Here is a 23651-nt window from a genome sequence, read left to right as displayed (position 1 = left end):
AAAGCACTCTAATGGGTTGTGCTCTAACTGCCCTAACTGGCATGATCTAAAAGGTACCTCGTGTGCATTAAAGTAGTCCTTTTCAAACAGGACATTAACATGAACTAGGAACCTTTTAGAGAGCACCAGCATGGTCTACACAAGACAGTTAGAGTGCAACACGTTAGAGCACTTTACAAATCATACCCCTCTAATGCACTTTGCCTTGCCATGTAGACAACCCCTACGTCTTTTTTACAATTTCTTTTTGATGATAGTCATGTCCTTATAGCTATGTGCATCAGGGTTCATTTTTACAGGTGGTTTTTGGGGTGCTACTTCCTTTCCTTCACATCTTCACCATTAAGAAACTTAATAGGATTATTCCAACAGAATTGATGGAAAATCTACAATGACTGACCTGTGGTTCGGTTATACTTCCAACAGACCAATTAGTGTGAAATAATTCAGATGTAGGTTTATAGAGAAACTGTTCTACTCCAAAGCTAATAGTCACAGTAGCAAGTGCATTCTTGGGTGAGATTGGTTACAGAAACCACTTAACTAATGGCACATTTTAAAGTGGTTATATTGTTAAGATTCGCAAAGGCTGAAAGGGTAAGAAAAGTCTGAAAACAAAAGGTAAACATCTATAGTTATTTGATGCTTGTAGCACTATAGCATTTTCAACAGACTTCCCTTTTTGTCCATTAAAATTGTGTTTAATTAAAAATAAATAAATCTGTCAATGGGGAAAAGGCTACATTCATTGGACTGAGGTTAATCATACAACATAACTTTGTATATCTGGCATTGCACAATACAGCCCAATGCATGTTTCATGAGTTGCATCTCTGAGTAAAAGAAATCTCTCTGTTAAAATCTGATATAGCTCTAATTAAAGTCACTGGAAAGAGAATTAAATTGGGCCTTTAAATAAGAGACGAGACCTGTAACTAGAAATGATCAAAACATTTTGATGAAACATTTTTCTGTTGGAACTGAAATGTTTTGCTAAAACATATTAGTTTAAATGAAAATTTTGTCAGGAAAGTTATTTGGGTCCAGGATGGAATTTGAGAGAGAGGGAGACCTACTCCAGAATACCTAATTTTCCTGTGTTTAGGGCACTCGCCTGCGATGTGGGAAACCCAAATTCTAATCGCTGCTTTGGCTGATTTGTAGCAGGGAACTGAACTTGGGTCTTCCGTATCCCAGGTGGGTGCCCTAATCACTGGGCTATGTGCTACTCTTGGGTTGTTCTGTGTCTCTCTCTCTGTCTTATTTTTGTCATGAAAAAATTGAAAAGGTCTTGCTTTTGTTCCACATCAGAAGAAAAATAATCTTACATCTCGAATTTTTTTCATGAAGCAGAATTGTTTACTGGCCAACTTTTACTGTGTTACCAGCTAGTCCGTAATTATATCCCTACAATGAACATATGCATCCAAGTAAAAAGCAATAACTCCATAACCACCTGCACTTCCCATTGTAACTAATATTTTCAATACATGATGCATCTACAAACCATATTATAACTCAGACTATATTAGTTATTTTCACCCTTCCTTATAATTGGTGGTGCTTCCAGCCTGATGAAAAGTAGATTCCTTTCCTTTGTTCTGGTATTGTGAGTTAGATCTACCTTTATCTGTTACGCTTCATTTTCTTTGATCTGATCCCTCCCTTGGTTCTTTTGGAGTTCCTTATCTGTGTGTGTGTGTGTGTGTGTGTGTGTGTGTGTGTGTATGGAAATGTTTGTATGTGGATTTGCGCTGGCACAGAAAATAGGGAGGTAATATATGACTACAGAAGAAGCAGTGCCTTTAATATCATAAGCCTATGAAATGCAACATTGATGCACTTTTAAAAACCTGTCCTTGACTTTATTCTATGTCTCTCTCTCCAGCATCTCTCTGAACATTATTATTGCCCGGTCCTTTGATCAGTTCATCTCCAAATGCAGCAAAATCCTGATGTATGGTCTCTTTTGAAAAGTGAAGAGTTGAGTCATGCCATAAAAGGATGTTCACAGGAGTAGTGTTTTCATCAGAGGCATCAAAATACACATTAAATAACAACAGTTGCTTTATGAGAAATACTTACAAATCCATTGTTAAAAATATTTGTATTATGGGTTAGCAACTGAGTCATATTTTACTTTATTCCAATGGGATTACTTGTGAAGCAAAGTACCATTTAAGTGCGGCTGGTTGGGAAAAAAAACCTTAATAATAAAAATTAACTATGTACACATTATCTACACCAGGGGTTCACAAACTTGATTTGTGGCTTCTTCAAGGTAAGCCCCTGGTGGGCCGTGAGATGCTCTGTTTACCTGAGCGTACACAGGTACGGCCACTTGCAGCTCCCAGTGGCCGCGGTTCTCCATTCCCGACCAATGGGAGCTCCCGGAAGCGGCACGGGCCCATCCACCAGTTTACCAGTGCTCTGAGGTCGTACTGAGAATTCTCTCAGGTACTTGGCTAATGGCTCTTGTTTTTTTCAACCAGATGCACTTAACTGGTACTTTGCTTCACAAGCAATCTCATTGGAATGAAGTAAAATATGACTCTCTGTAAGTAAGGGTAGTGAAATCAGGACTTCAATCATTATCTTTTTTTATAAACATATAATATTCTTACATCTAAATGAAATAAATATTTGGGAATCTAAATTTAAAGTGTTCAGTTGTTCAGTAATTACTATATCTATATGCAGAGGGAGAGAAGACTTTTTTACATGAAGTTCTTCATGTTGCTTTTCTATTGATTATTGGTACTTTGAGTGTGAGCTAATATAATCTCTGTGTGCCCCACTGCACTAAGTGTGAAATACAGTAGAGCCTTGCTAACTTTCTAATTGGAGACCCACTGCAAATGACTGGATTGCGAGTCAAATGACTGAATTTTACAGTAACTGATATTAAAACTTTGCTGACTGCCATCTTTTTGCATGGATTATAAAGTGTCTGATTTAGTGCAGCATAGATTGGTGAGTTTCTATTGTTGTGTGCACTCTGACTCCACACAGTTTAGAAGTAGCATATTAGAATTAAGCCTATACAGCCACTTACTTCATAGACAGTAGCATAACATTTTTAAAGTCCTGCCCTGCAAGGATATGGGGCCAATCCATATTAATTTATGAATCCTGTATGGCTATATTCATTACGAGAATGTTTGCTCTGTGACTAGAGGTGGTTAAGTCACTGTATGAATGGGTTGGTTTAATTAATAGCAGGGCAGTTAGGAGACAAGCAGGAAGATAGCACAATAGAACCAGATAAAAACATCTCCTGATAAATAGGTCAGAAGGTTAAGAAACAATACCTGAACTATTAGCTGTGAAGATGCCACTTCCAGGTTCCACCCAAAGCTACATTTATTTTGCCAAGGCAGGGATCTAAAAGATCATTAATCAGTTAAGTAACTCTCTAGATGTCTAAATAAGCATGCTGACAGAGCTGTTTTCAGGGAAACAAACTGTTACAGTCAGCCATTGACTTGTGGGAGAGGGGGAGGGTCTGAAGAAGTGAGGCCTTTCCTAAGCTTCCATGCAGCTGGTATAGGGTTTCTCCAGGATTGGCCTGGAGTCTCACAGAATCGGGATTGATCTCCTGGTGACTATTGAAAGCAGTCCGGGAGATTTTAATAAGATATTTTAAGAAAATGACATTACATCATGTTGCAGGAAAAAATCTCCTGGAATAGCTTCAGTCAGAATTGGCAACCCTAAGCTGGTAAGATAACTATAAATGAAGATTGTGACTGTATTAAAAACCTTTTCTTTTATGCCTTGCCATGGTCCTACTGTGGAGATTAAACAATGCTTTTGTGACAGGTTCCCCCCGGGGTGCCACCTGGAATTGGGGTACCACTGAGCCCTCTGACCCACAGCCTAGGCTCCCTCTCACACCGTGCTGCTGTGACAAGTTGCAAAGCCCTCCAAGCTTGCACTTTCACCAGCATTCACACAGGTAGGGACACACCCAGCTGCAGTCACATGCAAGCTCTCTAACCACCAGCCTTCCAGGCTAGGACCCCAAAGCAGTACCGTCCTGCTCTAGTCAAATCTGGCCAGTATATGAGTTTAATACCCGGTCTGCCTCTCCCTCAATGTGAAGAGAACCAGGCACACTTGTGGTAATCACGCTGAGATTTTCCCCAGATGTTTTAGTCAAACGCACACCAGTTTGGATTAAAACATAAAATAAGTTTATTAACTACAAAAAGATAGATTTTAAGTGATAGCAAACAGATCAAAGCAGATTACCTAGTAAATAAACAAAAACACAAATTGACCTTAACATACTAGATAGGTAGGATATGAATTAGCACATTCTCATCCTGACTGATAAACAGGCTGGCAGATTCTTAAGTCTTTTCTTTCCAAGTTTTCATACACAGGCTAGGTAAGGTACCATCATGATGTCATTTCCCCCTTTCATATCTTCTTTCCACTTGCTGGAAAGCTCTTTTGCTGTGACCTGGGTCAAACAGTTCCGATTGTGTAGTGCTATCTCTAAGAAGTTTCTATTGTACACAGTTCCTGGGATAATCCTTGTGCTTGTGTGCTTTTCCTCAATAAGCCATTAACATTGTTTGGCCTTTTTACTATTGTACCTGAAAGGTTGCTTATGGGTGGTTTTAACCTCACAACATGCTTGAGTAACACATACATAGCCAAACTTCATAACTTCACATACAACGATAGCACATACAATCCAATGAGATATTAAGTCTAGCAGATCAAGACTTTTAGAATGATACTTCACAAGGCAGACTTTGTACAGAATATATCCTAATTACATGACAAAGATGAATATGGGGGCGACAGGTTGTCACAGCTTTGTTCTAGGAAAGCTGTTTGGTCACCAATATTAATCACTGATCTCAAGGAAACACTTATAGTTCCCAAACCCAGTTGGACATGCACAGAAATTATAGTTGGTAAACAGGGTGCTGTAGCCCCAAGTTCTGGTCTAAGAGTAGGAGAATCATAGGAGTAAGAGATGCATCCCAGGGAAGAGGAGGCCTAACTCCTGAGCAGGTGCACTTAGAGAGAATCAAGAGGAGTCAAGTACCACTAGCTCTGTAACCGTGATACATTTGTTTCCTTCAAATGCTTTTTTTTCTACTTTGTAGAGTTGCAGATGTTGGTATTTGAAGATATCTAAGTATGTTAAAGTATATTCATGCTACTCAGACATAAAAATAAGAACACCCATACTGGGTCAGACCAAAGGTCCATCTAGCCCAGTATCCTGTCTTCTGACAGTGGCCAATGCCAGGTGCCCCAGAGGGAATGAACAGAACAGGTAAACATCAAGTGATCTATCCCCTGTCACCCATTCCCAACTTCTGGAAAACACAAGCTAGGGGACACCATCCCTGCACATCCTGGCTAATAGCCACTGATGGACCTATCTTCCATGAGCTTACTAGTTATTTTTGAACCCTGTTATAGTGTTGACCTTCACAACATCCTCTGGCAAAGAGTTCCACAGGTTGACTGTGCATTGTGTGAAGAAATACTTCCTTTTCTTTCTTTTAAACCTCCTGCCTATTAATTTTCATTTGGTGACCCCTAGTTCTTGTGTTATGAGAAGGAATAAATAACACTTCCTTATTTACTTTCTCCACAAAAGTCATACTTTCTCCCCTTAGTCATCTCTTTTCCAAGCTCAAAAGTCTCAGTCTTATTAATATCTCCTCATATGGAAGCTGTTCTGTACCCCTAATCATTTTTGTTGCCCTTTCTGTACCTTTTCCAATTTCAATATGTCTTTTTTGAGATGGGGTGACCAGATCTGCATGCAGTAGTCAAGATGTGGACGTACCATGGATTTATATAGCGGCAGCATGATATTTTGTGTCTTATTATCTATCCCTTTCCTAATGATTCCCAGCACTCTATTAGCTTTTTTGACTGCCACTTCACATTGAGTGGATGTTTTCAGGGAACTATCCACAATGACTCCAAGTATCAGAGGGATAGCTGTGTTTGTCTGTATCCAAAAAACAATACATCTGAACAAGTGAGTTTTTTACCCACGACAGCTTATGCCCAAATAAATCAGTTAGTCTTTAAGGTGCAACCAGACTCCTTGTTGTTTTAATGACTCTAAGATCTCTCTCTTGAGTGGTAACAGATGATTTAGACCCCATCATTTTATATGTATAGTTGGGGTTTTATTTTCCAATGTGCATTAAGTTGCATTTATCAATATTGAATTTCATCTGCCATTTTGTTGCCCTGTCCCCCAGTTTTGTGAGATCCCTTTGTAACTCTTCACAGTCTGCTTTGGACTTAACTATCTTGAGTAGTTTTATATCATCTGCAAATTTTGCCACCTCACTGTCTACTGCAAAGATCGGCAACCTTTAGTACGTGCCCCCGCCAGGGTGCTTACCCTGGTGGGGCGGACCGGGCCGGTTTGTTTACCTGCCACATCCACAGGTTCAGCTGATTTCGACTCACAGTGACTGTGGTTCGCTGCTCCAGGCCAATGGGGGCGGCGGGAAGCGGCGGCCAGCACATCCCTCAACCCGCACCACTTCCCGCAGCCCCCATTGGCCTGGAGCAGCAAACTGCGGCCAGTGGGAGCTGCGATTAGCCGAACCTGTGGACGTGGCAGGTAAACAAATTGGCCCAGCCCGCCAGGGGTCTTACCCTGGCAGGCCACGTGCCAAAGGTTGCCGATCCCTGGTCTACTACTTTTTCCAGATCAGTTATGAATATGTTGAACAATACTGGTCCCAGTACAGACCCGTGGGGGAAACCACCTCTCACCATTCTGAAAACTGACCATTTATTCTTATCCTTTGTCTCCTATCTTTTAACCAGTTACTGATCCATGACAGAACCTTCCCTCTTATCCTATGACAGCTTATTCTGCCTAAGACGCTTTGGTGAAGCACCTTGTGAAAGGCTTTCTGAAAATCTAAGTACACTATATCCACTGGATCACCCTTGTCCGCATGCTTGTTGACCCCCTCAAAGAATTCTAGTAGATTGGTGAGGCATGATTTCCCTTTACAAAAACCATGTTGTCTATTCCCCAACAAATGGTGTTCATCTATATGTCTGATAATTCTGTTCTTTACTATAGTTTCAACCAATTTGCCTGGCACTGAAGTTAGGCTTTCCGGACTGGAATTGCTGGGATTGCCTCTGGAGTCTTTTCTAAAAATTGGCATCACAATAGCCTCCAGTCATCTGGTACAGAAGCTGTTTTAAATGATACCATAGTTAGTAGTTCTGCAGTTTCACGTTTGAGTTCCTTCAGAACTCTTGGGTGAATACCATCTGGTCCTGGTGACTTATTGCTGTTTAATTTATCAATTTGTTCCAAAACCTCCTCAAATGACACTTCAATCTGGGACAGTTCCTCAGATATGTCACCTAAAAGGAATGGCTCAGGTTAGGGAATTTTCTTCACCTTCTCAACTGTGAAGACCAAATTCATTTAGTTCCTCTGCAGTGGCCACACAAAACTGTTCTTTCACTTCTTTTTGTCTGAAGAAAAACTGCAATTAAGTGTGTTTTTCTTAAACACTCGTCAGGCCTGGAATCCATTTCCACAGCTGAGAAAACTTTAAGTTCAAGGGTTACTGAACCATGAAGAGTGCTGAGTTCAGAATAAGTGCTGAGCCACATTTCTTTGTAATTTCTCTCCTTTTACTTGACCTAAGGTTGATGTATTAATTTTCTCAAGAGAAAATACACAGATGCCAGAGTTATGTGAAGCAGAAAGTTCAGTGTTTGACAGATATCTTTTCTTTTTATGTCATTCTTCTACAGGCAAGTTTTGGAGTTTCAGTGAGATGTCACAGTCAGGTAACCCTTACAGTAAGAGTGGGGGAAACACCACAATTTCTTTTTCCATGTGGTAGTGGGGCTTTTTTTTTTTTTTTTCCAAATACCTCAAGTGAGAATCATGTTGGCCAAGTGGTTTAAACCACTAATTGGGACTTTTTTTACAATGGTTCAAATTCATCTCAGGTTTCTTCTCCCACTTTCTTAAAACAATATTTTAAAGTTTGGACAATATTCTTTTAAGAACTTAAAAATAAAAAGTTTGGGGAGGAAACAGTTAATAAGAAATGTTATATATTTTTCTTTAGGCTTTGTCAGTAAATAAAATTATAAAATTCTACAATGATAGTAGGAACAAAAATGGCATTTTTCACAATTGAAAAAAAAATGCAGTGTGGCAGCAAAGGAGGATTAATTATCTCTTAGTCTTTGGTTAAAGTGCCCTGCCTAAGGGTATGTCCAGCCAGTGATTATGTTCTGATTGTGTAATGTTTCTCTATTTTATTTCATTGGCTGCCAATGTTGTCACTCAATATCCAATTGCAAGACTTGTGTGGTTGAAGTTTCTGCCAACTAATCTAACCTAGAATAAGCTCTGTCCTGTTCATGCGTTTGTCTTAATTGTGCTTAATAAACAGACTTTTAATCCTTTGTCCAAAAACAACATATAGAAACAGTAATCACCAATTAATAACTGCCTTGTGATTGGATTCAGTATCCTGAATGGGTACACTTAGGCTGGAATTTACAAGAAGGTTTCTCACCATCAGAGTGAGGTTCTGGAACAGTCACCCATTAGTAATTGTGGGAGCAAGCAACCTAACTAGTTTATCTTAAAGCCTGATACATTTGCAAGAGGGATTGTATGACGGGGTTGCCTGCAGTGGTGGGGGGGGGCTGGGCTGGGCAACCCTGGGTATTCCTTCTGGTTCATATCTTATGTTCATAAAATCTCCCGCTTCAGGGGTTCAGCCAGTCACCTGTAGGAGTTAGGAAAGAAATGTTTTTTTTCCCACCCAGATATATTTATTCTTCTTGTTCCTCTGAAGCATCAGAGATGCTGACTGCTGAGAATGGGACACTGGATAGGGTTTACCAGTGCTCTGAGGTGGTACTGAGAATTCTCTCAGGTACTTGGCTAATGGCTCTTGTTTATATGCTCAGGAATCTCGGAAGGGATTCCCCTTCCTCTGCAGTGTGGGCCATGAGGCACTTGCTAGGATCATCTTGGTATATCTCATCTAACATAGTTCACTGTTTTGGCTCTGTGGTTAATGTGTTGTACACTTGGATGGCAGCTGGTCTGCATGTCTAGTTTTTGCATTGGTATTTGTGTTTAAATGCATGCTTATATTAAAGAGTTGGATTTGCACACAATGCTTCATTAGCAATTTTTATTATACATAATGAAGTGGAGCTTCCTCACAGTACTCCATAAGCTGTGAGTTCAAGTATGTGGCTGGTCTCAGCAAAATTTTAAAAATTCAATAAATGTCATCACATTCATCTATAAGCATAAAAAAGCTCCAGACATTTCAGCACAGTGATGAACACACTGTGTCTAGTGGTACTTTACAGATTTCAGTCTGCCAAATGCAGCAACCAGCATTCTACAGCTACTGAGTGTGTAGCTGAACCTTCTTTTTCCCGGTCCTCTGACATCAGGGTATGGTTTCATAAGCCATGGCAAAAGCAGCTAAGCTATAGAATAATAGTGGGGACAGTGACTTCAGTTGTACAGTGTCATTCAATGGGAATAATGTCCCAGCTTGCCCAACAAGGTAAAGTTTTAATCTCCAAAATAAACCGTGGGATCATGCACCTTGCCAGTTCATCCCACATTAGTGTCCATGAATCTGCCTCTGACGTTGACCAAGGCCTGCATAACGATGGAGTAATAGCCTTTGCGGTTTATATACTCGTGCTCCTGGCAAAGGTCCCATGAATCCATCAGTGGCCCTGGCACAGATTGGAAAGCCCATTCTCTCAAACCCAGCAATTATTTCAGGAACATTTGTAATGCTCCCCACCTTTAGATACATCACTGTCCTGATTGACTTACAAGCCACCACAACAACCCCTGCAGTTGACTTACGGACTCCAAACTGGTTAGGAACAGATGTATAGAAGTCTGGAGTAGCCAGTTTCCAATGGTCCTAGCGACCTACATGGCTTCCCTCATACATGTTTCCTGACAATGAAGGGTCAGAACAAGCTGATCACAAACCTCCAGGAATGTCTGCTTCTTCATGTGAAAATTCCAGAGCCACTGCTGGTCATCCCACATCCACATGATGATGTGATCCCACCAATCTGTGCTTGTGGTACTGCTCCAGAAGTGTCAGTCTATGTATGGGGAATACATAGCTATGGCAGGAGGCATGAGCAGCACTGGGAGCTTGCAGCCAATATGCCAATGCTCTTCTCTGAGAAGTGCCTTTGGCAGGTCAGAAACCACTGCCAAAATGCCAGAGATGCTCTGCCTGATTCCTAAATAGAATTGACAGCATGAGCTGGAGAAGTTGTTCCACCAGGTCAGGATCCATGTTGATGGCTCTGTCTGCTGGGAGCATGATGGGAGTGTGCAGATCCAAAATGGCTTGGCTGGATGTGTTGGTGGGCTCAAACCACTGAAAATGCTCTGGTCAAGTCCTGAAGAATGGACAGAAAAGCTCTCCCCCAATACACTATGAACCGAGCCCTATAGTGGCTACAGCCGGTGAGGGCACTAGGATCCCTAAGATACAATGGGATATGCCCCCAGAAGCAGAACATCTGACTCAGGTTTGCGTAGTGCAGTATGGACACGCCAGCACATTTGTGTGGCCTGGATTTACAATGCAATGTGGATACTGAAGTGCAGGCTTGAAACACCAAGTCTGTAAGCCTGGATCCCACAGAACCGGGCTTACTGTGCCGTCTACACATAGCCAACTCTTCCACTAAGAGGTTTCTTTCATCTTCCCTTGAAGCATCTGCTACCGGTCACTGTTAGAGACAGGATATCAGATTGGACAGATAGTCTGATTCGATGTGGCAATTTTGGTGGAAGATTAATCTTAATATTTTATTTATGTATGTTGTGAGGGGTATATTAATTAATACTCAGAACCCTGAGGCATCCAACTGTTCCATATCTATACTCAGACACACGCACCCCTCATATTTTTGGTGTCCTTGACTATCCATGGCAGTTTCTCCAGTAGCATGTAAAGGGCCAAAACAGAATCTAGGCATTGTTTAAACAAATAATACAAAGACAGTCCCTGCTCCAAGGAACTCACAATTTAGGATTTAGAAAATGTGGACAGATGGGCTAGAGGAGTAAGGTAACAGCAGAAATAGGAATGTTTGCATAAATTAGTAGTCACTGTGGTCTCCATAGTCACAGTTGGCTACCAGCCTAACCAGTGCCAGATGTTAGTGATTTGTAGGTCTCGCCTTTGTTCATTGTTTGTGGTGAACAATGTGTGCTGAATACTGAATATTTCCACCTTTCTGTACCCACAGCTTAATAAATTATTTGACTCTGGTATCTCCACTTCTCTTCTGTAAATCCACCAAAGCTTCATATTTCTTCCAGATTGTCTCTGATATTTTACTGTTAGGTGACTTGTAGCACTCACCCTCCACGTCAAACTTGCCAAGGGACAATTCAATATATTATTTTTCCACTTAAAGAACAGACATATTTAAAAATAAATTATCCCAGAAACATTTGTTCCAAGCAGGGTATTTAGAAAAACAAAACAAAATTACCTTTTCTAATACTTCAGACTGGTTGGGCATTATAAAATTGTTGTATTAAACAGAGTTCTTCCCTTTGGAAGTATGTGACCAGTGGATTATAGTAACCCTAAACAGCCTTCTTAAAATATAAATGTTTATTTACCCATAGTAGCACAGCATAGCATAAAAGTAAAAGGATATTAAAACAATGAAAAGGTCTACATCCGTGGCTCTCTTACTTAGAGTCTAAGCATTGTCTCCTAATGGGGACCCCAGGAGGTTTAACTTTCCCCACATTCCTTGTATGGTAGGCTCTGGGTTCTCAGACTTAAAAGCCTGTCTCTGTTAGCTGCTCCTTGAGGGCATGTGTCTCTTTAAACCCTCCTGAGTCTCTTTGCCCCGATTTTCATTACAAACGTATGTCAGTATAACTGCATTACTCAGGGATGTAGAAAATCTACACCCCACAGTGACACAGTTACACCGATCTAACTCCAGGACAGGTGTGGGCAGCGCTATGTCAATGGGAGAGCTTCTCCCGCTAACATAGCTCCCACCTCTCAGGAAGGTAGAGTATCTACGCCGACGGGGGAAGATACCTCTTGGGGTAGGTAGCGTCTTCGCTAAGCGCTGCAGCGACGCAGCTGTAAGTGTTGATAAACCCACTGATTCTCTCCATCCCATAGGGACTGAGTCCCTAATGGCAAAACATTTCTGGCAGGCTCATAAGGGTGCTAAACCAGAGCATCAAAGTGAATGGCTCTTTCATTGCAATTCAAGTGTTTTCTGACAGCCTTCCCCTTCCTGGGTGCATTTCCTGACAATCCTGCTATTGAATTAATTCAGAATGTGCATCCAGTAACTGTCAACACATAATATTTATAAATTATCAGAGGCAGCTTCAAATGCATCACACTATTTGGTTTGGTTATTTGCCAGCCTGATTACCTCAAAACCCTGAGATGACTAAAGGCTGGAACATTAAATGTTATTCAGAATGTATGCTGACCTAAAACTTTAGGACCGCATTTTCAATTCATGTCATTGCAAACAGCCAGACACTACACCACATTATTTTCAACTCAGTGGTCAAATAGAGAGAGAAGCCACAGCACAATAATGTAAATGTAACCTAACCCACTTCTATTAGCAACAAAAATGAGGAGTCCTTGTGGCACCTTAGAGACTAACAAATGTATCTGGGCATAAGCTTTCATGGGCTATAACCCACTTCATCAGATATATGAAATAAAAAATACAGGAGCAGGTATAAATACATGAAAGGATGGGGGTTGCTTTACCAAGTGTGAGGTCAGTCTAATGAGATAAATCAATTAACAGCAAGATACCAAGGGAGGAAAAATAACTTTTGAAGTGGTAAGAGAGTGGCCTATTACAGACAGTTGACAAGGTATGAGTAACAGTAGGGAGAAATTAGTATTAGGTTTTGTAATGACCCAACCACTCCCAGTCTTTATTCAGGCCTAATCTAATGGTATCCAGTTTGCAAATTACTTCCAGTTCTGCAGCTTCACATTGGAGTCTGTTTTTGAAGTTTTGTTGTTGAAGAATTGCCACTTTGAGGTCTGTTACTGAGTGACCAGAGAGATTAAAATGTTCTCCAACTGGTTTTTGAATGTTATGATTCCTGATGTCAGATTTGTGTCCATTTATTCTTTTGCGTAGAGACTGTCCGGTTTGACCAATGTACATGGCAGAGAGGCATTGCTGGCACATGATGGCATATATTGCATTGGTAGATGTGCAGGTGAATGAGCCCCGGATGGTGTGGCTGATGTGGTTGGGTCCTCTGATGCTGTCCCTTGAATAGATATGTGGACAGAGTTGGCACCGGGGTTTGTAGCAGGGTTTGGTTCCTGGGTTGGTGTTTTTGTTGTGTGGTGTGTAGTTGCTGGTGAGTATGTGCTTCAGGTTGGGGGGCTGTCTGTAAGCGAAGCCTGGCCTGTCTGCCAAGGTCTGTGAGAGTGAGCGATCGTCCTTCAGGATAGGTTGCAGATCCTTGATGATGCACTGGAAAGATTTTAGTTGGGGGCTGTAGGTGACGGCTAGTGGCGTTCTGTTACTTTCTTTGTTGGGCCTGTCTTCTAGTAGGTTACTTCTCGGTACCCTTCTGGCTTTGTCAATCTGTTTCTTCACTTCACCAGGTGGGTATTGCAGTTTTAAGAATACTTGATAGAGATTCTGTAGGTGTTTGTCTCTGTCTGAGGGATCGGAGCAAATGTGGTTGTATCTTAGAGCTTGGCTGTAGACAATGCATCATGTGATGTGGTCTGGATGAAAGCTGGAGGGATGTAAGTAAGTATAGCGGTCAGTAGGTTTCCGGTATAGGTGGTGTTTATGTGACCATCGCTTATTAGCACTGTAGTGTCTAGGAAGTGGACCTCTTTTGTGGACTGGTCCATGCTGAGGTTGATGATAGGGTGGAAATTGTTGAAATCTTTGTGGAATTCCTCAAGGGCCTCCTTCCTATGGGTCCAGATGATGAAGATGTCATCAATGTAGCGCAAGTAGAGTAGGGGCATAAGGAGACGCGAGCTGAGGAAGCGTTGTTCTAAGTAGGCTATAAAAATGTTGGCATACTGAGGGTTCATGCAGGTACCCATAGCAGTCCCGCTGACTTGAAGGTATAAATTGTCCCCAAATCTGAAATAGTTGTGAGTGAGGACAAAGTCACAAAGTTCAGCCACCAGGTTTGCCATGATGGTATCAGGGATGCTATTCCTGATGGCTTGTAGTCCATCTTTGTGTGGAATCTTGGTGTAGAGGGCTTCTACATTCATAGTGGCTAGGATTGTGTTTTCTGGAAGATCACCAAAGGATTGTAGTTTCCTCAGACACACCCAGCAGCGTATTATCGCCTAGGCTGACAAGGCCTAGGCCAAGGGTGGCAAATTTGCAGGGGCAGCAAATTTATAATAACAGCATTTTTATAATTGTGACATCAGTGATGCCGTGATTCTACCAATCATAGCATGTATTGAAACCACCAATGACGGCGAAACACCATTTAGTAAACATACTCGCAAGAATCCTGAACGTTGTTAATATGACCGGAAGGAAGAAATTAAGCGGTTCTCAGTTTTGGATCCATGTGCGGTCCCACGCTATAAGTGAAATCACACTATACAGATGCGCGTTCAAGTGAGGGTCCGCTGTACTTGTAATTTTATTTATAATAAAATTTCTAAATGTTCAATTATTTTCATGATATTTAGATTCATTTTAGTTCAAATGAATTTGTAAAAAAACTAAAACAAGTTTATATGGGGCCAGGGGCGGTAATTATTTCAGGGCCTAGGGGCGGGGAAATCATTAATCTGCCACTGGACACACCATGGCCCACACTTTCAGATGAGCCTCTAAACTTGGGCCCATCAGCTTGTGTGCTTGCAAACAGACATTTGTGCTCCATTCAGGTGATTGAAAACCCTGCATTAAAGGGTGCAAACTGAGTAGTGAGCCATGCACAGGAAACTGTCCTTATTCAGTGGTGAATCATTGAAATTGAGGATAGGTGCATGTGGCTCTTCTTTTCTATCTATATAGGTTTTGATAAGGTTGCCCATCATGGTATCTGTCTTCAGCTGTGCAGCTCACTGCTCAGTGTCTTTCTATTTGGCATTCACTGCCCCATTTTTTATCAGCCTGTTGTGTTTCATTCCGCACAGGACTTTCAGTATCACTTACAGTGCAGGTTTTGCTGCCTGATTAGATGATGTTTCTGTCTAGCTGACATTTTTCTCATTGAAAGTTAAGGTTCTTACAGTGAAGTGGGGTGGGGAATTCCTACCCTTGCAAGCTTGAGAAACAGCCATCACATTGGAAAGCTATCTTTACAATGGAAAAAAAATCTAAATTTCAGTTTCTAACAAAGTTACAATAGAATATTGAAGAATACAGCAAAAATACAGAAAGATTCTGAAGTGGTGGAATCTAATATATCTGCCCCCACATTTTTCTGCTTTCTCCTATGTCAAGCTATAGTTTTGAAGGATTTTCCATGTGTGTATTTTAGTGGAACATGTACACACTCTCTCTCTCTTCAAATTGAGTCAGCAGCTTGAAAAGAGCAAGCCTCTGTACCTGTCTAACAGGGCAGAGAGAACATGTAGTGAGATCACATTAGGTCATATGCAAAAAGCTTCATTAGGTTTCCCTAATCATTAGATAAGATGACTAATAAGCACTCTCAGATTCTGGTGTAGCTGCACTTAAGGTATATGGGGAAACTATATAACCTACCAACATTTCAGATATCTTAAAAGGGCTGACTTTCCCTAAAAATCCGCTTATAACTATGGATCTGAAGAGATATGTACAACATGTTCTCTTGGCCTGTGGTTTCTCAGATGAATGAATTGTGACATATATTATGAAATGGGAAAATATATAGCTACATATAATATGTGATGCTCAAATCAAATGACGCATGGTCCATGCTACAAAGAAAAAGGTTTTTAAAAAATCCATTCCAAAGTAACTGAGCAAACAGTTCCCCTTCAAAAAACAAAAATGTGTAATCTGTACATGAAAAATCTTTTACCCTTTCTTTCCACATCTTCACTTTCCACACAAACATTCTTAAAGGATAGTAAGTTAAAGGTAACTGACCTTTATAAACATGGAGGATACAAGAGCAAATGCTAATTCCAACTCAAACCATTTTTGAACAGAACATAATGATGTTCCTGGTGATGATGGTAAGGCAAAGAGGCAGTCACCTCCACTTTAGTGCAGTGGCTTTAGGTCCTGTCTTTCTAACAAGCTCACCTGTCACAACCCGAATGAGACTTGCCATACAATGTTTTGGCACCACTCCTGATTTCCTCCTTTCAAATGAGCCAATTTATATCCATGTTTTGAGCTCAGAAGGTGCAGTTTTCACTTATTCTCTCTATCTTTCACTTTTCATACCATTCGCCCTGCTATATGCACAAATCTTTGCATTAATTTTCCTGCCTCAGAATGTGACTAAAGATTTCATTAGCATAAATAAGTGAGGGGTGGAGAGGAAGGAGACAATGCAGTTTATCCATTTAAAATAATTTTAGATTTTCACTATTAGTTCCAAAGTCACAGCTTAACCCTTTAATGCCACAGCAGATGCTCAATCACAGCGTTTAATCTGCCATGTGGAGATTTTGAATAACTCTGGAGAGACACAGCCATAGAAGCTTTTCTACCATAAGAGTGACACTCACATTATTGACAACACCTTCTGCCCAAATAACACAAAGAAAGAAAGAAAAAACAAAAGCACAATGCAACAAATAAACCTTAAAAACTGCAATAAAATAATTTAATAAAATGAAACACAAAGGTCCTACCCCAAGCAGAGTTTTTTCTCCCAAAAGAAAAGCACAAGGAATTCTATGCAGTCCCTTGAATGCCTCGCTATTGCTGTTGGAAGGCACTCAGGTATTAAAGTGATGGATGGCAGTATAAAACACAAAGGCCTGGTCGGGGGGTGGGGGGAGAGAGGGATCAATCTAAGTTACGCAACTTCAGCTACGTGAATAACGTAGCTGAAGTCAACGTACTTAGATCTACTCACCGTGGTGTCTTCACTGCAATGAGTCAACTGCTGCCGCTCCCCCATCGACTCTGCTTGCGCCTCTCACGGCGGTGGAGTACAGGAGTCGACAGGAGAGTGCTCGGGGGGTCCATTTATCGCGTCTAGACTAGATGCAATAAATCGACCCCCACTGGATCAATCACTGCCCGCCAATCCGGCGGGTAGTGTAGACATACCAAAGATAGATAGAGCCATATCTGTGTGATGGTTTCACTATATACATAGAAGGCTGCTCATTGAATGAGATATTGAAATAAGCAATTGTAGAGGTCTTATATGCTTTTAACAATTTATTGCTAGACATATCTGTTACTTGGTTTAAAGATTCTGAATTTTTTTTAATGTAAATATTTAAACTTAGATGTAAACTACAAAGAACTTGCCCAAAGAGAGCCTTTCTCAAAAAATATACATATCATCTAGCTCTCTGTTTTTTTCCAATTTGTCAAAATCTGTGAGCTCCTGGACAAACTTGGCAATATGGCTTGTCAGTCTATGACATGAATGCAGTTGAAAATCTGCTTGAGGAACCCTGCACTCCTCTGTACACTCTAGCAGTGCACTGTACAACACACAAAGGCAGCTAATCAAAATGCAGTGAGCGGTGTCCATGTGTAAAATAAGTGTCTACATGAGCACATACAAATCAGTGTAAATGCATATGTGCACTTGCACATACATTTAATTTGTAGGCACATTTACTCTTGGCACACAGTCCCCAGCCTTTGATTTCAAAACTTTGTTTCCTAAGGTTTAAAAGGCAGATAGCCTATTCCTAAAGGTTATTGTACTATGCAGAAAGTTTGGGTCATTTCCTGCTGAAATTATAGGGTGACCAGATAGCAAGTGTGAAAAATTGTGACACTTTTTTGAGGGGGAAAGGCAGAGACTAGTTGTGTATATAAGACAAAGCCCCTAATATCAGGATGGTCCCGATAAGGCCCCACACTACAAGAAGGATGTGGAAAACTTGGAAAGAGTCCGGCGGAGGGCAACAAAAATGATTAGGGGTCTGGAGCACATGACTTATGAGGAGAGGCTGAGGGAACTGGGATTGTTTAGTCTCCAGAAGAGAAGAATGAGGCGGGATTTGATAGCAGCCTTCAACTACCTGAAGGGGGGTTCCAAAGAGGATGGAGCTCGGCTGTTCTCAGTGGTGGCAGATGACAGAACAAGGAGCAATGGTCTCAAGTTGCAGTGGGTGAGGTCCAGGTTGGATATCAGGAAAAACTATTTCACTAGGAGGGTGGTGAAACACTGGAATGCGTTACCTAGGGAGGTGGTTGAGTCTCCTTCCTTGGAGGTTTTTAAGGCCCGGCTTGACAAAGCCCTGGCTGGGATGATTTAGCTGGGAATTGGTCCTGCTTTGAGCAGGGGGTTGGACTAGATGACCTCTTGAGGTCCCTTCCAACTCTGATATTCTATGATTCTATGATTCTATGATAATATTGGGACATCTGGTCACCCTACTAAATCAGAAGTGATAAATGGTGTGGTGGTTCCGTTTTAATTCTAGTGATGACACTTGTTCACCCTGCAAATAACACTGCACAGTTTGGCACAGCTCAGCATAATTCTCAATCTCTGCTCAAGAGCAGGGGAACCCGAGGCCTGCAATAGCTGTGGCACTGCAGGTCAGGACTCATCTTCATAGGCAAACCTGTGTTGGGAGGCTTGCTTAGCATTGGCCTGTACTTTGCTTTGTTCTAGCTGATGCTGTCAGTCCATTGATTTAGTAAATAATAAATTCATTCAAAATCTTATTGGTTCCTTTCTGTTTACCTTTAGTGTGATTTAACTGTCCTTGAGCATGTTAGTATCTCCTGACTTCGCTGCATCAAACCGCTATCTGGGGTCACTACACCATGTCTTTGACCTTTGCTGTAATTCACGGAAGTACAACAGCTATGGGAATATAACTGCACCTAGAAATAACCTTACAGGACTAAAAACTGCATTTTTTCCGCAGTGTTTCTTGTAATCATTTCTTCACAAGGATGAATATGGATTGTACTTAGGCTTTATGTTGCTAAGTTTAATACTTTTATCAGGATTATTTTGTATTTATGTTGCATTATTCCCTTCATCTTGAAGGATCTCAAAGTGCCCCATGAAGTACAGAACTACTATTGATATACAATCACCTCTGAGGGGAACCACAAAACACGACAGTGGGAAAAGAGAGAAAATTGTGGCCTAGGACAATGGTTGAAAGAACCTCTTCTTTTACAAAAAGTGCCATTGGACCTTTTATATCCACACTAACACCACCAGACCTTGACTATTTCAAGCCAGCTTTTTCAAAAGTGCTCAGCACTCATAATTGAACCCAGATGTTCAAGAGTTCATTACCTGTTTAGCCATTTAAGGGTATGTCTACACTATGAGGTAGGGGTCTGAGTCCCCTGCTCATGTACTCATATATGCACAGCAGAAGCATGGCCTAGCTATGCTAAGTACATCCCCAGCGATTTCAGGCAGGTATGTACACAGCACAGCTAAGCCATGCCTCTGCTCTTTCTTCCCATGCTACCCTGGTTTCACTGCTGTTTATATTCATGCTAGCTCAATGAGAGCTAGCACGAGTATGTATACCCAAGCAGGGGAATCACACCCCTAGCTCATAGCATAGACGTAGCCTCAGTATAGCAGCTGGATTTTCAAATACTCAATGTCCACAGCTCTCATTGACAAGAGTGGAACTTTATATGTGACTTTTCTTTTTATAAAAATATTCCTGCCGTGAATTTGAATCTTGTTTATAATTGTTTATTCCTTTGAAAGGGGTGAAATCTGCAAACTTTAGCTGAATGCTCTCCATATAGCATAGAAAATAGATTCTTGAGTTTTTCTGGCATTTTAAGTATATTTACTAACAACAAACATTGATCAAATGTGACAAATGTGTGTTACCAGTGAAAAGCCAAGTTTTCAGAATTGAATGTATGCAAAGTAATACATAATTTGCTGCCTGATTGAGGAGGCATTTACAGTAAATGCACACGCAAATGACATGCCAGTGACCAATTAGACATCAAACTAGACATTTGTGAATGAAATTACTATGTTTGACTGCAATAATTGTATATGTGGGCTGTAGGTATACATCATGTTCAAAACCTGAGACCTAGAGCATAAAGAAGAAAATAAATGAATACATTTAAAATAAAATCATTATTCTGCTGAGGGGAAAACAAGAATAGTCACTGAAAATGATGCCAGAGTACCAGTTGTCATGGAGTCACAGGCCCGATGCTCTGGAACTGCTCTGTATGAAGCCAGACAGGACCCTGGTGTAAAATGATTCTCTTCCGGGCACACTGTCCAGGGCAAAAAGCTTCTTCATCTATGGCCTTCCTGGGTCTGACCTCAGAGCATGCAGCACCCCTGTTCTTACTGTGCACTTCTGCAGCAGGTCCACCTGGACGGGACCCGTCAGGAAGCCAGAGGGTCCTGCACACCAAATTTGCAGTCAGTCGTGACTCTCAGTCAGTGTGTAAAACAGAAGGGTTTATTAGTTGAAAGGAGTACAGCATACAACAGAGTTGGCTAGCACAGAAATCAGTAACTTTTAGCCAAGTCTATCTTGGGGGGACACACAGCATGGTGCCTTTGGATTCCCCTCTCCGAGTCCCAAACAGGAGACTGACCCCTTCCAGCGGACAGACCTCAACCCTCCCCCTCTCCCCCCCCCCCCCCCCATTCTTTGTCATGCTTCCCAGGCAATGTGTCACCTCTTCGCGTCCCCCTTCTGGTTCTCAGGTTACAAAGAGCATCAGCCATCGCTTATGTGCAGGCAGCTGGAGCAACCTCACCTGCCCTCGAGGTTCTCAGCAAAAGTCACACTCCCTTATTCCCACCACCTAGGCAGTGGTGTAATACATAGGAAAACTGAGGTACACACAGTATTCATGCAAAACAGTAAGACTCACATAGGCTCACATACAACCTAACAAAGGGGAAAAAAACACTTCATCACACCAACACATAGCTTATTCTGCAAGTCTTTGCATGTGTCTGAGTGTCTTCTCAGCTCCAGCTTTAGCTAGGTAAGAAAGTATCAAAAACCTGACAGCAGGAAATGTGTACCAAATTTTATATGAAGCTCATAGCATGACTGGAAATAGCAGGCAGAATAGGATGAGATAAACCTTGAGGTATGTTTGATAGGGTTCTTGGGCTCCTTTATCTGTTGCTTATTTAGGACGCTAAAGGAAGTTTTGCCTCTTAGATCCTATGAGAGGGAGTACTATTGGATACTGTATCCCTGCTAATAGTACTTCCTGGCTAGCAGAGTAGGTTATTACTATTGTTGCACTATTAATAACTCTGGAGTCTGAGTAATACTGGGATGGTATGTGATTTAGTATTACTATGCTTGGAGATTTGTCACGTCATATTTTCTAAAGGGCCTTGGACTTATTATAAAGTGTGTGTGGGGGGAAGGGGAGGCCATTGCTAATGGAATCCTTCAGTCTCAGGGCTGGTCTACACTGGGGGGGGAGGGGGATCGATCTAAGATACGCAACTTCAGCTATGAGAATAGCATAGCTGAAGTCAACGTATCTTAGATCAATTTACCTCGGGACCTCACGGCGCGGGATCGATGGCCTCGACTCCCCCGTCGACTCTGCTTCCGCCTCTCGCTCTGATGGAGTTCCGGAGTTGACGGGGAGCGTGTTTGGGGATCAATTTATCGCGTCTAGACGAGATGCGATAAATCGTTCCACGATAGATCGATTACTACTCGCGTATCCGGTGGGTAGTGAAGATGTACCCTCAGAAGGTTCCAAATGTCATTTGGGTTGTGTGGGTGTTTTGACTTTTTGGAAAAAACTTACGATGATGCTATAACTCACTGAGATATGCCTCAATCAGTTATCTTGTCAACAGCCTAAAACCTGGTCTACAATACTGCTTAAATTGACATAAGTTACGTCACACAGGGGTGTAAAAAACCCACTCCCCTGAGCAACATAACTTACACTGACTTACCGCAATGTCTTCTTCGCACTATGTCGGCAGGAGATGATCTTCCATCAACATAGCTTCCACTTCTCTTTAAGGTGGATAAATCACGTCAACAGGAGATTGCTCTTCCATTAATTTAGCGTGGTAGTGAAGAAAAGTGTAAGAGTCAAATGTAAGATTGCAATAACATGGTTTGCTTAAACCAGTAAAACATTATTTGAATACAATGTTGCCTTTGTAGCCAAGTTGAGTAAATTCACATCCCTCTTAGTGAGAAATGAGCTCTTTCTTTCTCAAAGTTGCAGTGTGAGTGGCAGGATATATTTTTATCCATCTGGATCGTGTGTTGTGATGATTGAAAGTTCATAACCAAGTGTGGATGTGGATTATAAAAATAAAACAGGTTCAAATTAGTACTGTTTAATGCAAAATTCTATCTGTGTGCAGTATGTAAGAAATCACAGTGGCCAACAGAATCATGTGTTGTTTGTGGGGAAGAGAGAATGGAGGTAAAGATCAGTGAACTGTGTCAATATAGTGACAGTTGGGGGGAAAAAACCTGAAGTTCCCTGAAAAGCTGGTCTTGGGGACATTTGCCATCCATGGAGTATAACCAAAGAACTGGTTGGACCATCTCCATTTCTGATGTCTTAACTGGGATCAGAGGCATTGCCTAGTAGACAATGCACTGCAGGGGAAGGAACTGGCAGAAGAGAGTCAGAACTACTTCAAGCCATGGTAACAGCAGTTGTGTGGATACACTAAAGCTGAGGGCTGGGGTGAAAAGGCAGGCATTACAATGAAGGGCCGCAACAATCTGAAAGGCAGCTGTGAAGCCAAACAAAGAGATGAAGTTGATGGGGCGTAATCTGATTGGTGTATGAAGACTGGGAAGAGTTAATCAGGGAGCTAGTAGGGAGATAATCAACCTAGTGGATTCAGAACAAAATTAAGGGCTAGGGAGTGGAGCAGCCAGTGGGGAAAGGAATTGAGGGTAAGTAGACAGGGGCCAGCAAGACACCATTAGAGCTGGGCAGGAAAAGCAAGGAATGGCTGTTATGAAGAGGTAACTAGAAAGAGCAGGAGAGGAATGGGAGGGGGCAGTGACACAGGAAGGACAGCAGTGCCTCTGCAGCATGATAAAACAGTGATGCTTTGGAAGTTTCAGAGGCTGGCTGGCCAGCTCAGGTTTGAGTTCCCAGACACTTTAAGTAACCAGTACTTAAATGTATTTGAGAGAACAAACACTGCCTATATCTTGCTTTGAGAATTCCCCTTGTTTTTGAGAGGCAAGGTGAGTGAGGTAATATCTTTTATTGGACCAACTTCTGCTGGTGAGAGAGACAAGTTTTCAAGCCATGCAGATCTCCAAAGCTTGTCTCTCTCTCCAGCAGAAGTTGGTCCAATAAAAGTTATGACATCACCCACCTTGTCTCTCTAATATCCTGGGACTGACATGGCTACAACTACATCTTGTTTTTAAAGCATCCAAAACTGGATCACCAAATCCCATACGTAGCACCCAGTGGAGGTCCTTTCAGTGTTCCCCTGCACC

General features: G+C 41.6%; 1 protein-coding gene across 2 annotated transcripts in view; it reads left to right on the top strand.

The window, feature by feature from the left end:
- DOK6 (docking protein 6) overlaps positions 1-23651 on the top strand; it is a 409224-nt gene that overhangs the window by 256417 nt on the left and 129156 nt on the right. The window lies entirely within an intron of this gene.

This window comes from Chrysemys picta, chromosome 2 (genome assembly GCF_011386835.1).
Source record: "Chrysemys picta bellii isolate R12L10 chromosome 2, ASM1138683v2, whole genome shotgun sequence".
NCBI classification, from domain to species: Eukaryota; Metazoa; Chordata; order Testudines; family Emydidae; genus Chrysemys; species Chrysemys picta.
The sequence above is the reverse complement of the archived record's forward strand: the minus strand, read 5'-3'. Positions and strand labels throughout refer to the sequence as shown.